General features: G+C 38.7%; 1 protein-coding gene and 1 pseudogene across 1 annotated transcript in view; one reads left to right on the top strand and one right to left on the bottom strand.

The window, feature by feature from the left end:
- DLG1 (discs large MAGUK scaffold protein 1) overlaps positions 1 to 12544 on the bottom strand; it is a 331865-nt gene that overhangs the window by 275856 nt on the left and 43465 nt on the right. The gene's annotated exons all lie outside the window — the stretch shown is intronic.
- On the top strand, positions 942 to 3749 carry LOC102486908 (S-phase kinase-associated protein 1 pseudogene; annotated as a pseudogene).

Here is a 12544-nt window from a genome sequence, read left to right as displayed (position 1 = left end):
GACTCGAACTGTGGTTGACTATGTGGGAGTCCAGCGACACAGCCATTATGCTAACTGCTGGTTCCCCCTATACAAATGTTTTGAGACTTAGAAGAAATGTGAACCTTGAAGAGCTTCACATTTTATCTATGTATTTAACGATCTATATACATCCTGCATATCTTCTGAATTTAAAAATATTTAATAATAGTGCCTTTAAAATGTAAGTTTAAAAAATAAAAATATTATGGTAGTAGGCTATAAAGTTAGGGAGTGGCCTTGTCCTCCTCCTTTCTCTTGTCTGCCAAGGCCGCTCTGCTCCCGTCAGCTCCAGCCAGCCGTCTCCCTGAGACCAGGCACGTACCTTTAATGAAGTTGCAGAGTTCGGATGGAGGGATATTTGAAGTTGATGTGGAAATTGCCAAACAGTCTGTGACTATCAAGCCCATGTTGGGAGATTCGGGAATAGAGGATGAAGGAGACGATGATCCGGTTCATCTACCAAATGTTAATGCAGCAATATTTAAAAAGGTCATTCAGTGGTGTACCCACCACAAGGATGACTCTCCTCCTCCTGAAGATGATGAGAACAAACTGAAGCGAACAGATGATATTCCTGTTCCGGACCAAGGATTTCCGAAGGTTGACCAAGGAACACTTTTTGCACTTCTCCTGGCTGCAAACTACTTAGGCATCAAAGATTTGCTTGATGTTACATGCAACACTGTTGCCAATATGATCAAGGGAAAAACAGTCCCAAGGAGATTAGCAAAAACGACTTTACTGAAGAGGAGGAAGCCCAGGTACGGGAAGAGAACCAGAGGTGTGAAGAGAAGAGAAAAGTTGTGCCTGACACCGTAACACTAAGGACTGTTCCGTATACGAGTCGCACTGCTGTTTATAATTGTTAATATTAGACAGACAGCAGACAAATGCAGCAGCACGTCAACTGTAACGGCGGAATGCCGTCCTTATTGCAGGTGTGGTCTGAGTACAGATCACAAACCGAGGGCTGAGATGGGCGTGGTGGCGCCCGCCCTATGGTGAACCTATGGCCGAGTTTCTTCCAGGACGATGGAAAGTTTCTTTTTTTCTTTGTTCTGAATAAAACTGAGCTGTGGGTTCTCTATAGAAAGTGGCATTTTGGGCCTTTCCTCTTCTTGTAAAGCCATTTCTGCCTTGTTGATTGTCCATTTAACTTTGACCTTTTAAAAGTTGTCACTCCTTATCAGATAAACTTCCCTGGTATATTGCTACTTTAAATTTAGAGGGTGCTCCCAATACCAAAATGCTTTTTCCTTGGACTGGATAATTTGATTCTATAGTTTACATGGAAAATAAACAAGAAAAAGATTTTCTTCTAAAGCTCTAAGGAGAAGCAAGAGGGTAACCCTATTGGTTGTTAACAGGCACACTATATAAAGCTTTGATAAGTAAAATACTGTCAAGCTCATTTATGAATAGACCAGTGAAAAACTGAATGTCCAGTAATAGACTCAAATACATATGGAAATTTATTATTTTTCAAAAGGTACCATCTCAGCTCAGTAAGGATAATTATGGACTTTTTAATAAATAACATTGGAATAAATGGGTAATCCATTTGGAGAAGTATCACAGTGCTTCCACAAGTAACATCAGGATAACTTTAAATGGTCCAAAGATTTCAAAGTAAAATTGTGGGTAAAGTACCAAAAGAAAACTTGGATTAATTCTTTATAATTCTGAAATGTGGAAGGTTTTACTCTGGCTCAAATGCCTAAGTTAGAAGGAAAGGAAAAGAAACAGGAATGGAGGGGAAAGGAGAGGAGAAAAAGGGAGGTAGGGGAGAAGAGAACTAACAAGAGCATTATGAGTAAAGACAAATGACAAAGGGGGAAAAAATTGCAACTGTTATCACAAAGACTCATCTCCCTGATACAGAGTTCCTAGAAACTGAGAAGAAAAAGGCCAACAATCCAACAGAAAAAGATCAAAATATAGTAAACCTTGCCTGAATATGACAGAAACGGGGACCAGCAGTTAGTGTAATGGCTATGTCGCTGGACTCCCACGTAGTCGACCACAGTTTGAGTCCTGCACCCAGTGGCTTAAACTCACGTCGGGCACGTGTGCGTGCCCAAGATCTCGAGAGGAGAATGGAGGAGAAGGGATTGCGGCGTGGCCATCCCCTTGGGGGGTGATTTCTTGCTTTCTGTCTCTCTGTCTGTCTCTGTCTGTCTGGCGAGCGCACGCACCCTATAGCAAAAAACCTCTACAAACAAACAAATGAGAGAAATGCAAATTAAAATTACACTTCTACACTATTTCTCACCCAGTAAATTGGCAAAAAAAATTCAAAAATTAGAAAATACAGTCTGGGGACCAGCAGTTGGCGTAATGGCTATGTCGCTGAACTCCCATGTAGTCGACCGTGGTGCAAGTTCCGGACCTGGTGGCTTAAACTCACGCTGGGCATATGTGCACGTGTGCCCAAGATCCTGAGAGGAGAATGGAGGAGAAGGGACTGTGGCATGGCCAACACCTGGAGGGTGATTTCTCACTTTCTGTCTCTCTGTGTCTCTCCGTCTTTCCGGAGAGCACACGCACCCTATAGCAAAAACAAAAACAAAACAAAACAAAACTCAAAAAAACAAAACAAAAAAAACAGTGTGTTGACCAAGTTGCAAGTAAACAGTGACTCTCACATTCCCAGTGGGGATGTAAAATGGTACAACTCTATGGAGGGGAATCTGGCAAAAGGTTCCAAAATTAGATCTGTATTTATTTCCTGAACAGGGGGGATGGGCACGCCGCAATCCCTTCTCCTCCATTCTCCTCTCGGGATCTTGGGCACGCACGCACACGCGCCCAGCGTGAGTTTTAAGCCACCGGGTCCAGGATGCGAACCGCGGTTGACTACGTGGGAGTCCAGTGACATAGCCATTACACTAACTGCTGGTTCCCCCTATACAAATGTTTTGAGACTTAGAAGAAATGTGAACCTTGAAGAACTTCACATTTTATCTATGTATTTAACGATCTATATACATCCTGCATATCTTCTGAATTTAAAAATATTTAATAATAGTGCCTTTAAAATGTAAGTTTAAAAAATAAAAATATTATGGTAGTAGGCTATAAAGTTAGGGAGTGGCCTTGTCCTCCTCCTTTCTCTTGTCTGCCAAGGCCGCTCCGCTCCCGTCAGCTCCAGCCAGCCGTCTCCCTGAGACCAGGCACGTACCTTTAATGAAGTTGCAGAGTTCGGATGGAGGGATATTTGAAGTTGATGTGGAAATTGCCAAACAGTCTGTGACTATCAAGCCCATGTTGGGAGATTCGGGAATAGAGGATGAAGGAGACGATGATCCGGTTCCTCTACCAAATGTTAATGCAGCAATATTTAAAAAGGTCATTCAGTGGTGTACCCACCACAAGGATGACTCTCCTCCTCCTGAAGATGATGAGAACAAACTGAAGCGAACAGATGATATTCCTGTTCCGGACCAAGGATTTCCGAAGGTTGACCAAGGAACACTTTTTGCACTTCTCCTGGCTGCAAACTACTTAGGCATCAAAGATTTGCTTGATGTTACATGCAACACTGTTGCCAATATGATCAAGGGAAAAACAGTCCCAAGGAGATTAGCAAAAACGACTTTACTGAAGAGGAGGAAGCCCAGGTACGGGAAGAGAACCAGAGGTGTGAAGAGAAGAGAAAAGTTGTGCCTGACACCGTAACACTAAGGACTGTTCCGTATACGAGTCGCACTGCTGTTTATAATTGTTAATATTAGACAGACAGCAGACAAATGCAGCAGCACGTCAACTGTAACGGCGGAATGCCGTCCTTATTGCAGGTGTGGTCTGAGTACAGATCACAAACCGAGGGCTGAGATGGGCGTGGTGGCGCCCGCCCTATGGTGAACCTATGGCCGAGTTTCTTCCAGGACGATGGAAAGTTTCTTTTTTTCTTTGTTCTGAATAAAACTGAGCTGTGGGTTCTCTATAGAAAGTGGCATTTTGGGCCTTTCCTCTTCTTGTAAAGCCATTTCTGCCTTGTTGATTGTCCATTTAACTTTGACCTTTTAAAAGTTGTCACTCCTTATCAGATAAACTTCCCTGGTATATTGCTACTTTAAATTTAGAGGGTGCTCCCAATACCAAAATGCTTTTTCCTTGGACTGGATAATTTGATTCTATAGTTTACATGGAAAATAAACAAGAAAAAGATTTTCTTCTAAAGCTCTAAGGAGAAGCAAGAGGGTAACCCTATTGGTTGTTAACAGGCACACTATATAAAGCTTTGATAAGTAAAATACTGTCAAGCTCATTTATGAATAGACCAGTGAAAAACTGAATGTCCAGTAATAGACTCAAATACATATGGAAATTTATTATTTTTCAAAAGGTACCATCTCAGCTCAGTAAGGATAATTATGGACTTTTTAATAAATAACATTGGAATAAATGGGTAATCCATTTGGAGAAGTATCACAGTGCTTCCACAAGTAACATCAGGATAACTTTAAATGGTCCAAAGATTTCAAAGTAAAATTGTGGGTAAAGTACCAAAAGAAAACTTGGATTAATTCTTTATAATTCTGAAATGTGGAAGGTTTTACTCTGGCTCAAATGCCTAAGTTAGAAGGAAAGGAAAAGAAACAGGAATGGAGGGGAAAGGAGAGGAGAAAAAGGGAGGTAGGGGAGAAGAGAACTAACAAGAGCATTATGAGTAAAGACAAATGACAAAGGGGGAAAAAATTGCAACTGTTATCACAAAGACTCATCTCCCTGATACAGAGTTCCTAGAAACTGAGAAGAAAAAGGCCAACAATCCAACAGAAAAAGATCAAAATATAGTAAACCTTGCCTGAATATGACAGAAACGGGGACCAGCAGTTAGTGTAATGGCTATGTCGCTGGACTCCCACGTAGTCGACCACAGTTTGAGTCCTGCACCCAGTGGCTTAAACTCACGTCGGGCGCGTGTGCATGCGTGCCCAAGATCTCGAGAGGAGAATGGAGGAGAAGGGATTGCGGCGTGGCCATCCCCTTGGGGGGTGATTTCTTGCTTTCTGTCTCTCTGTCTGTCTCTGTCTGTCTGGCGAGCGCACGCACCCTATAGCAAAAAACCTCTACAAACAAACAAATGAGAGAAATGCAAATTAAAATTACACTTCTACACTATTTCTCACCCAGTAAATTGGCAAAAAAAATTCAAAAATTAGAAAACACAGTCTGGGGACCAGCAGTTGGCGTAATGGCTATGTCGCCGAACTCCCCTGTAGTCGACCGTGGGGCCGGACCTGGTGGCTTAAACTCACGCTGGGCATATGTGCACGTGTGCCCAAGATCCTGAGAGGAGAATGGAGGAGAAGGGACTGTGGCATGGCCAACACCTGGAGGGTGATTTCTCACTTTCTGTCTCTCTGTGTCTCTCCGTCTTTCCGGAGAGCACACGCACCCTATAGCAAAAACAAAAACAAAACAAAACAAAACTCAAAAAAACAAAACAAAAAAAACAGTGTGTTGACCAAGTTGCAAGTAAACAGTGACTCTCACATTCCCAGTGGGGATGTAAAATGGTACAACTCTATGGAGGGGAATCTGGCAAAAGGTTCCAAAATTAGATCTGTATTTATTTCCTGAAACAGTAATCTCACATCATATAGCTATAGTTGTGCAAAGATAAAATGACATATATTTAAAGTTGTTTATTGAAGCACTGTTTATACTAGTAAAAGATTAGTGAGAACATTACTATCTTCAGCACAAATACTTTTATTTTCTCATAAATGGACTTTACATCTAAATATATGTATGAGCTGGGGTGAGTAGGTAACATGATGGTTAAGCCACTGGGTCCCACATGGTTGACCATGGTTTGAGTCCCTGACCCAGTCCTTGGCTTGAGGATCACACCAGGTGTGTGCCCAAAATCTCAAGAGGAGAACGGAGGAGGGAACCAGCAGTTAGCATAATGGCTATGTCGCTGGACTCCCACGTAGTCAACCACGGTTCGTGTCCCGGACCCGGTGGCTTAAAACTCACGCCGGGCGCGTGTGCGTGCGTGCCTAAGATCCCGAGAGGAGAATGGAGGAGAAGGGATTGCGGTGTGACCATCCCCTCTGGGGGGTGATTTCTCGCTTTCTGTCTCTATGTCTCTCTCTGTCTGGAGAGCACATGCGCCCTATAGCGAAAACCTCTCCAAAAAAAAAAGAAAAAGAAAAAAAGAGGAGAACAGAGGAGAAAGGATTGCGGTGTGGTTGTCCCCACTGGAGGATGATTTCTCATTTTCCCTTGTGCCCCATGGCAAAAATGTGGCGAAAAAAATGTATATATGAGGATACTTCAAAAATTTAATGTAAAATGGAATGAAAAGTATGAGTTTATCTCAGTTCCAAAAAATTTTGCAATCCAGGGGCCAGCAGGTAGTGTGGTTGTTAAGGGCACTGGACTCCAACATGGCCAACTGTGTGGTTCGAGTCCCAGACCTGGTGGCTTGCTTTCTTGCTTTGTTTCTCTCTCTCTCTGTCCCTCTCTGGTCAAATTAAAATTAATTAAAGTTCAATAAAATAATTTTTAAAATTTTGAAATCCATGCATTGTTTTTAATAATACACATTTTCCATGAACTATTTGAAAACCTCCAGTATAAAGTCTGTGGTAGTAAAACAAAATACCATAGCTGGGTAATTCATGAACAAAAGAAATTTATTTATTGTTCTGCAGGCAGGAAAGTCCAAGACTGAGGCACTGGCAGGGTTGGTGCTTGGTGAGGGTAGCTTCTATTTATAAGATGACACTTGGTTGCTGATCTACCAGAGAGGAGGAAAGCATGTGTCCTCACATGGCAGAAGGGGAAAAGGGCAAGAAGGTATTCCCTTCTACCTTGAACCTTTAATAAGGGTTCTAATCTCAATCATCTCCCAAAGGGCACACCTCTCAACACCATCACACTGGGGATTAAGTTTCAACATGAATTAGGAGGGAATACCAGTATTATTTTTAAGAGAGATTTTTGCCATAGGGCATGTGAACTTGCCAGAGAGACAGAGAGAAATAGAGAGACAGAGAGAAATAGAGAGACAGAGAGAAATAGACAGAGAGCGAGAACTCACCCCCTGGGGGGGTGGCGGTGCTGTATCCCTTTTCCTCCATTCTCCTCTCAGGATTTTGGGCAAGCACGCACATGAGCCCAGCATGAGTCTTAAACTGCTGGGTCCTGAGTTCAAACCAAGGTCGACTATGTGGGAGTCAAGTCATGTAACCATTACGCTATCTGCTGGTCCCTGCTTTATAAAAAATTTACTTAATTCTGGGACCAGCAGTTAGCGTAATGGCTATGTTGCTGGACTCCCATGTAGTCAATGCGCCAGGTGCGTGTGCGTGCGTGCCCAAGATCCCAAGAGGAGAAATGAGGAGGGGGGGGGGGAAGATTTCTCGCTTTCTGTCTCATTGTCTTTCTGGTGAGCACACGTGTCCTGTAGCAAAAAAAGAAAAATCCTCTCTAAAAAAAAAAGTACAACTTTGGTTAAATAAATTATGGTACATCCACATAATCAAATATCTTTATATAAAAATGAAGGAAGAAAAAGTTCTATATGCTAAAATGGAGAGGCTTTCAGAATATCATTGGTAAAACCAGCAAGGAGAAAACCACCACATAAATATAAAACATAAATACCTGCTGTATAAAAAAAAGAGAAATAAAAGCATATTTACTTGTATTTGAATAAATAATGAAAAGATGCCCAAACAGAAACGAATAAAATAGATCTCTATTGGGGCCTACTGTAGTGTTTATGGCATTGGAATCCCACACGACTGACCATGGTTTAAGCCCTGATGCTGGCAGCTTGAAAATCATGCCAGTGATGTGTGCATGCATGCCCCCCCCCCAAAAAAAATAATTCCTACTTACCAAGCTTTTTTATTTTTTTGCACATGCACTCATCAGAAAGATAGAAAGCAAGAAATCTCCCCCAGGGGAGATAGCCATGAAGTAATCCCTTTTCCTCCATTCTCCTTTTGGGATTTTGGGCACACATGCACATGAGCCTGATGTTAAGTTTTAAGCCACTGGGTCTGGAACTCGAACCACAATGAACTACGTGGGAGTCCGGCGACGTAACCATTACTCCATCTGCTGGTCCCCCTTAATAAGCTTTTCAATAACACTTTATTTTTTAAATAAATAGTGAATTTACTATGCACTCAAAAATGGTATTTTTAAAATTCAGGAATCAGGGTCAGCAGGTGGTATGGTTTTAAGCCACTAGACTCCTACGTGGCTGACTTTGGTTCTAGTCTCGGACCTGGTGGATTGAAAATCACACTGGGTACATGTGCATGCATGCCCAAAATTCCTAAAGGAGAATGAAGGGGAAGAGATTACAGTGTGGCTACCCCCACCCCCGGGCAGTGGTGATTTCTCACTTTCCCTCTCATTGTCCTTTTGTCTCTCTCAGGCAAGTGTACATGCCCTACAGAGGAAAAAAAAAAAAACTTAAAAAAAAATTCAGGGCACATAAAATAAATGAAGGGTTGACTTGTGTTTGAGAATGGTTGTCATAGACTAACAATCAATTAAAATGAGAAATTCAGCTTCTCTGTCACATTTCAAGTGTTAGTAGACAGTGCAGTGCAGATATAGAACACTTCGACTACCACAAAATTCTACTGGATAGTACTGGGTTGTGAGTTAAGACCTGGAACCTAGAAAAGAGAGCTAAGTGCTACTAAAAAAAAAAAAAAAAAAATCTGTCTTTCCAAAATTAAATATAAACTAGAAACAAATACACACTTTATATATAGAAAGTTATCAAATTAGTCAAACATTTACATGACTAGTAGCCTATTGAGCATTAAGACATGATGATATATTTCATCCCTGAAATAAACCAGAAAATACGCGAAAAAAAATGGGGAGATATGCCACTTTCTAGGTCTTTTATATTCAATATAAATAAAGAATGACTAAATAAAATTTTAGTGACAATTTTCCAGGATGTCAACATATATTCAAAATGAGGTTTAAGACAAAGTAAAGTATTCATTTTTTTAATACACATGCTTGGATCATCTGTGCCAAAAATTCATTCACTTATCAATTACGTATTGAGTACCTACTACATGCAGACATTTGGTCAGTCACTGGGGATACTTTGGAGAAGAAAACTGCCTTACTTTGTAAAGCTTGTAACACAGTCCAATGAGAAAAATATACAACCATAAAGAACCATAAATACATGATGTAGTAGGTAAAAAGAAAAAAAATCAAGTATACTTATAGAACTGGAGGAACCTGATTTAATTGGGAATCAAGGAAAGCTTTCCTGAGGAAGTCATCTATAAACTAAAATCTGAAATGTTAGTAAGAGCCATAAGGGCATGCAGAGGAGAACTATTATGCATAAAGCTCTCAAAGCAGAAGGAAACACCTCACCAAAAAATGAAAAAAGTCCTGTTAACAAAAATAATGAAAACCTGGTCTGCAGTTTGTAAAATATATGTATTTGCCAATTCCTTAATTGGGAAAGACAGACAAGACTACAGTATTTTAAACACTGCCCTTATGGCATTTAACACAGACTCCAAGTTCTGGCAAAAAATAATAAACACTGGCACTGAGTTTAGGAGAAATCTCCTGAAATATGAAAGCTTATTTTCTCCTTTTCGGACTTAATTAAGAACACACAATTTTTTTTACAAGTCTTTCCCCTGTCACCCAAATTTCCATTAAATGCCCCTAAAATGAATAATAAAGAACATTTCTAATTACTTGATCATCAAGCGACATTACAAAAGAAGGAGAAAGGCATGATCATACTATAAAATTCTAGTACTAAAGTTATGCAACTCTCTCGGAAGCTAATGGAAAGCTTGAAAATCTCCCTGCTGAAGAATATAAATGCCCTTAGCTGCAGTTTATACATAGAGCTTTATTGTTAACAAAAGAAAACATACCATATATAGTAATATTCCCAAGTCACTCTTGTTAGATCTCGTATGCTCCCCATGAATTTTCCTGCAGTAACAATGAGTATAACAAAACTATACTTTTCTGCCCAGAGCCTAATAATATTTGCTCTACCCCAACTGATATATTTACAAAGGTGCTAGCTAAGAACACAAGAACTTACAAACAAAAATAAATATCTTTTAGATATTATGTGGAAAAGCATAAACACTGTATCCAAGCTAATTCAACTGCATTAAAATCTATTTAAGTATACTAACAATAATCAGAAATACTGCTATCATAGAAATACTCTCTAGCATCTCTTTTCCTGCAAAGTATCAAAAACTAGAACATTATTTTTTAATTCAAAGAGGAAATACATCTTCATTTTCATTAAGAGGCAAAATAAACATAACATTTGTGTTTAAAACATATTAATTAAAAAAGGAATGCAGCTATTTGTGTTAGTCTTAAATTAGTAGATGGCATTAACAGTGCTGTAAATGGAGGCCAAGGTTTTTGGCAGTTCAATAGCAGTGATGATTTAGTCATCACATCTCACAACCTAGTCATTTGCAAACGTTTTAAAATAAGAGTCTTCATTGTGAAGAACATATAGTTATGGAGATTGGGGAGAACAACCAGAAAACTAATCATCACTGCTTTAGCTCAGCCCACATGCCTGTTCTTAAGGGTATCCATGGTAGCAGTGATGCAACATGCCTACCTAGCTCACTGTGCCTACACAAGTGGGAGAGAGGGGAGGCGGATGATGAAAACAATTTCAGTTGGAAAGGTGTTTTAGTATTAACATTATAGAATTACATCAATGATACTGTCAGAATAAAAAAAAAACACCATATATAAAGTCACAGAGCTCTGTAAAGACCAGAAAAAAGAAAATAGTCAAGGGGGAGGAGGTGGCAAGGACACTGTAGCCTTTAGTTTTAAAAGAAAATCAAGAATTGTACTCTTCCTGTTGTAGGCATTGGTTAAATATGTTCAAAAGGTTTATTTCTAATAATAGAACAAATTATTTTAATTTAGCTTTATCGAAAGTAACTACAAATGATATTTTAAGGCTTTCTAATTTCCAACCTACATCTTTTTCTATTTTTGCTTTAAGTTACATAATAAAATTTATAAATACTTCGGGATAATGATTACATCCCATTTTTTTTAAGCAATAGTAGCTCTCTTTTTACTAAAAAGAGGGTCAAATGCAAAAACTTTTGAACTTATCAAGGAAGGCAGTGTAGAGAGAAGTGAGAGATCATTTCAAATAACCTTGCTACTGTATCAAAAAAAAAAATCTAAAATGAATGGAATGGTAAAAGTTAAATTACAGAAGAGAACTAACCACAGACAAACATGAAAATAACCCATATAGGAAAAAACCTGTTTCCAGGTATATACATTCTTGAAGAACACTCAGCATCTTAGGTCAGTTTATCTAAATGTACACAAAGACATCTCCTTATAAACAGGGGATAGAATGAGATGATGGGCATGCCTGTATCCTTCACAAACTCTTACTTACTGTTTGAACTATAACTCTGTGAGCAACAAGGAAACAACTACTTTCTCTTGTGAGAAATAATTCACAATACCGGAACAATTAATAGACTACTTTAAGAATCTACTTATTGTTTTATTACTGTCAATTTTTAAATCAACAATTCACTATGTGACATAATAACTACAGAAATAAAACCCAAAAGGTAAGTTATTCCATATTTTTTTTAAAAATGTACTGATTTAAAATGTAATCTATAATAACACAATCACACAATGCCCACACATTTGTGCTCAGAAATAAAAGCCACACTTAGAGATTACGTGAAGTATGCTGCACTTTAAGGAACAAAACAGACTTCGAAACAAGTACTTTGAGGAGTAAAGTTTAACCATATTAAGTCCAAATCAACATCTTTCCAAAGACAGCACAACCAGAACTTCATTATTTTCTCCTTCTTAAAAAAATTTATATTTATATTTGCAATAGATGATTGAGTCCAAAAAAAAAAGTTCTCAAAATGAGCTTTACTCTGAACTAGCATGACATATTGGGACACAAAATAAAACAGAGGAGAACTTTGAGAATATATTTATAGGATTTAAACAGAATCAAGGTCTTACAGGTCTTTACTGTTGGAAGCAAAGCTTCCTATAATTTCAAAGAAATATATCTGTTCAATATACTATTTTTAGCTATCTGAAGCACATTTTAAAATAAATACTGCCTTTCCTAAAAAATATAAACTAAGCATCACATGGGTTCAAATACCTATTTTCAAATATTTAATAATGGTTACAACTTATTTTTAAAATGTATTATGAACCAAAAGTCTCTTGCATCTGTCACTAACAGTGAGATACAAAAAAGCATATCGTTATCTTACCTTTGTGGTTACAATGCACAGGCAATCCATAATCCTACCATTACAATGTTTTATACAAAATGCAAAACTGTTTTAGGTTGTCTATAGGAAGAAAAATTTTTAAATAAAAATAAATAATAATAAAGTTCTGAGATAAAACCATAGATGAAAAGTTATAACTGCCACAAGATCTCTCCAGGATCCGTTCTCAGAGGTAGCAATTTTTGTACTATCTGAAT

Source organism: Tupaia chinensis, unplaced genomic scaffold, assembly GCF_000334495.1.
Source record: "Tupaia chinensis unplaced genomic scaffold, TupChi_1.0 Scaffold000515_1, whole genome shotgun sequence".
In the NCBI taxonomy this organism is placed as follows: Eukaryota; Metazoa; Chordata; class Mammalia; order Scandentia; family Tupaiidae; genus Tupaia; species Tupaia belangeri.
Note: the sequence above shows the minus strand (reverse complement) of the source record. Positions and strands in the feature narration are given on the sequence as shown.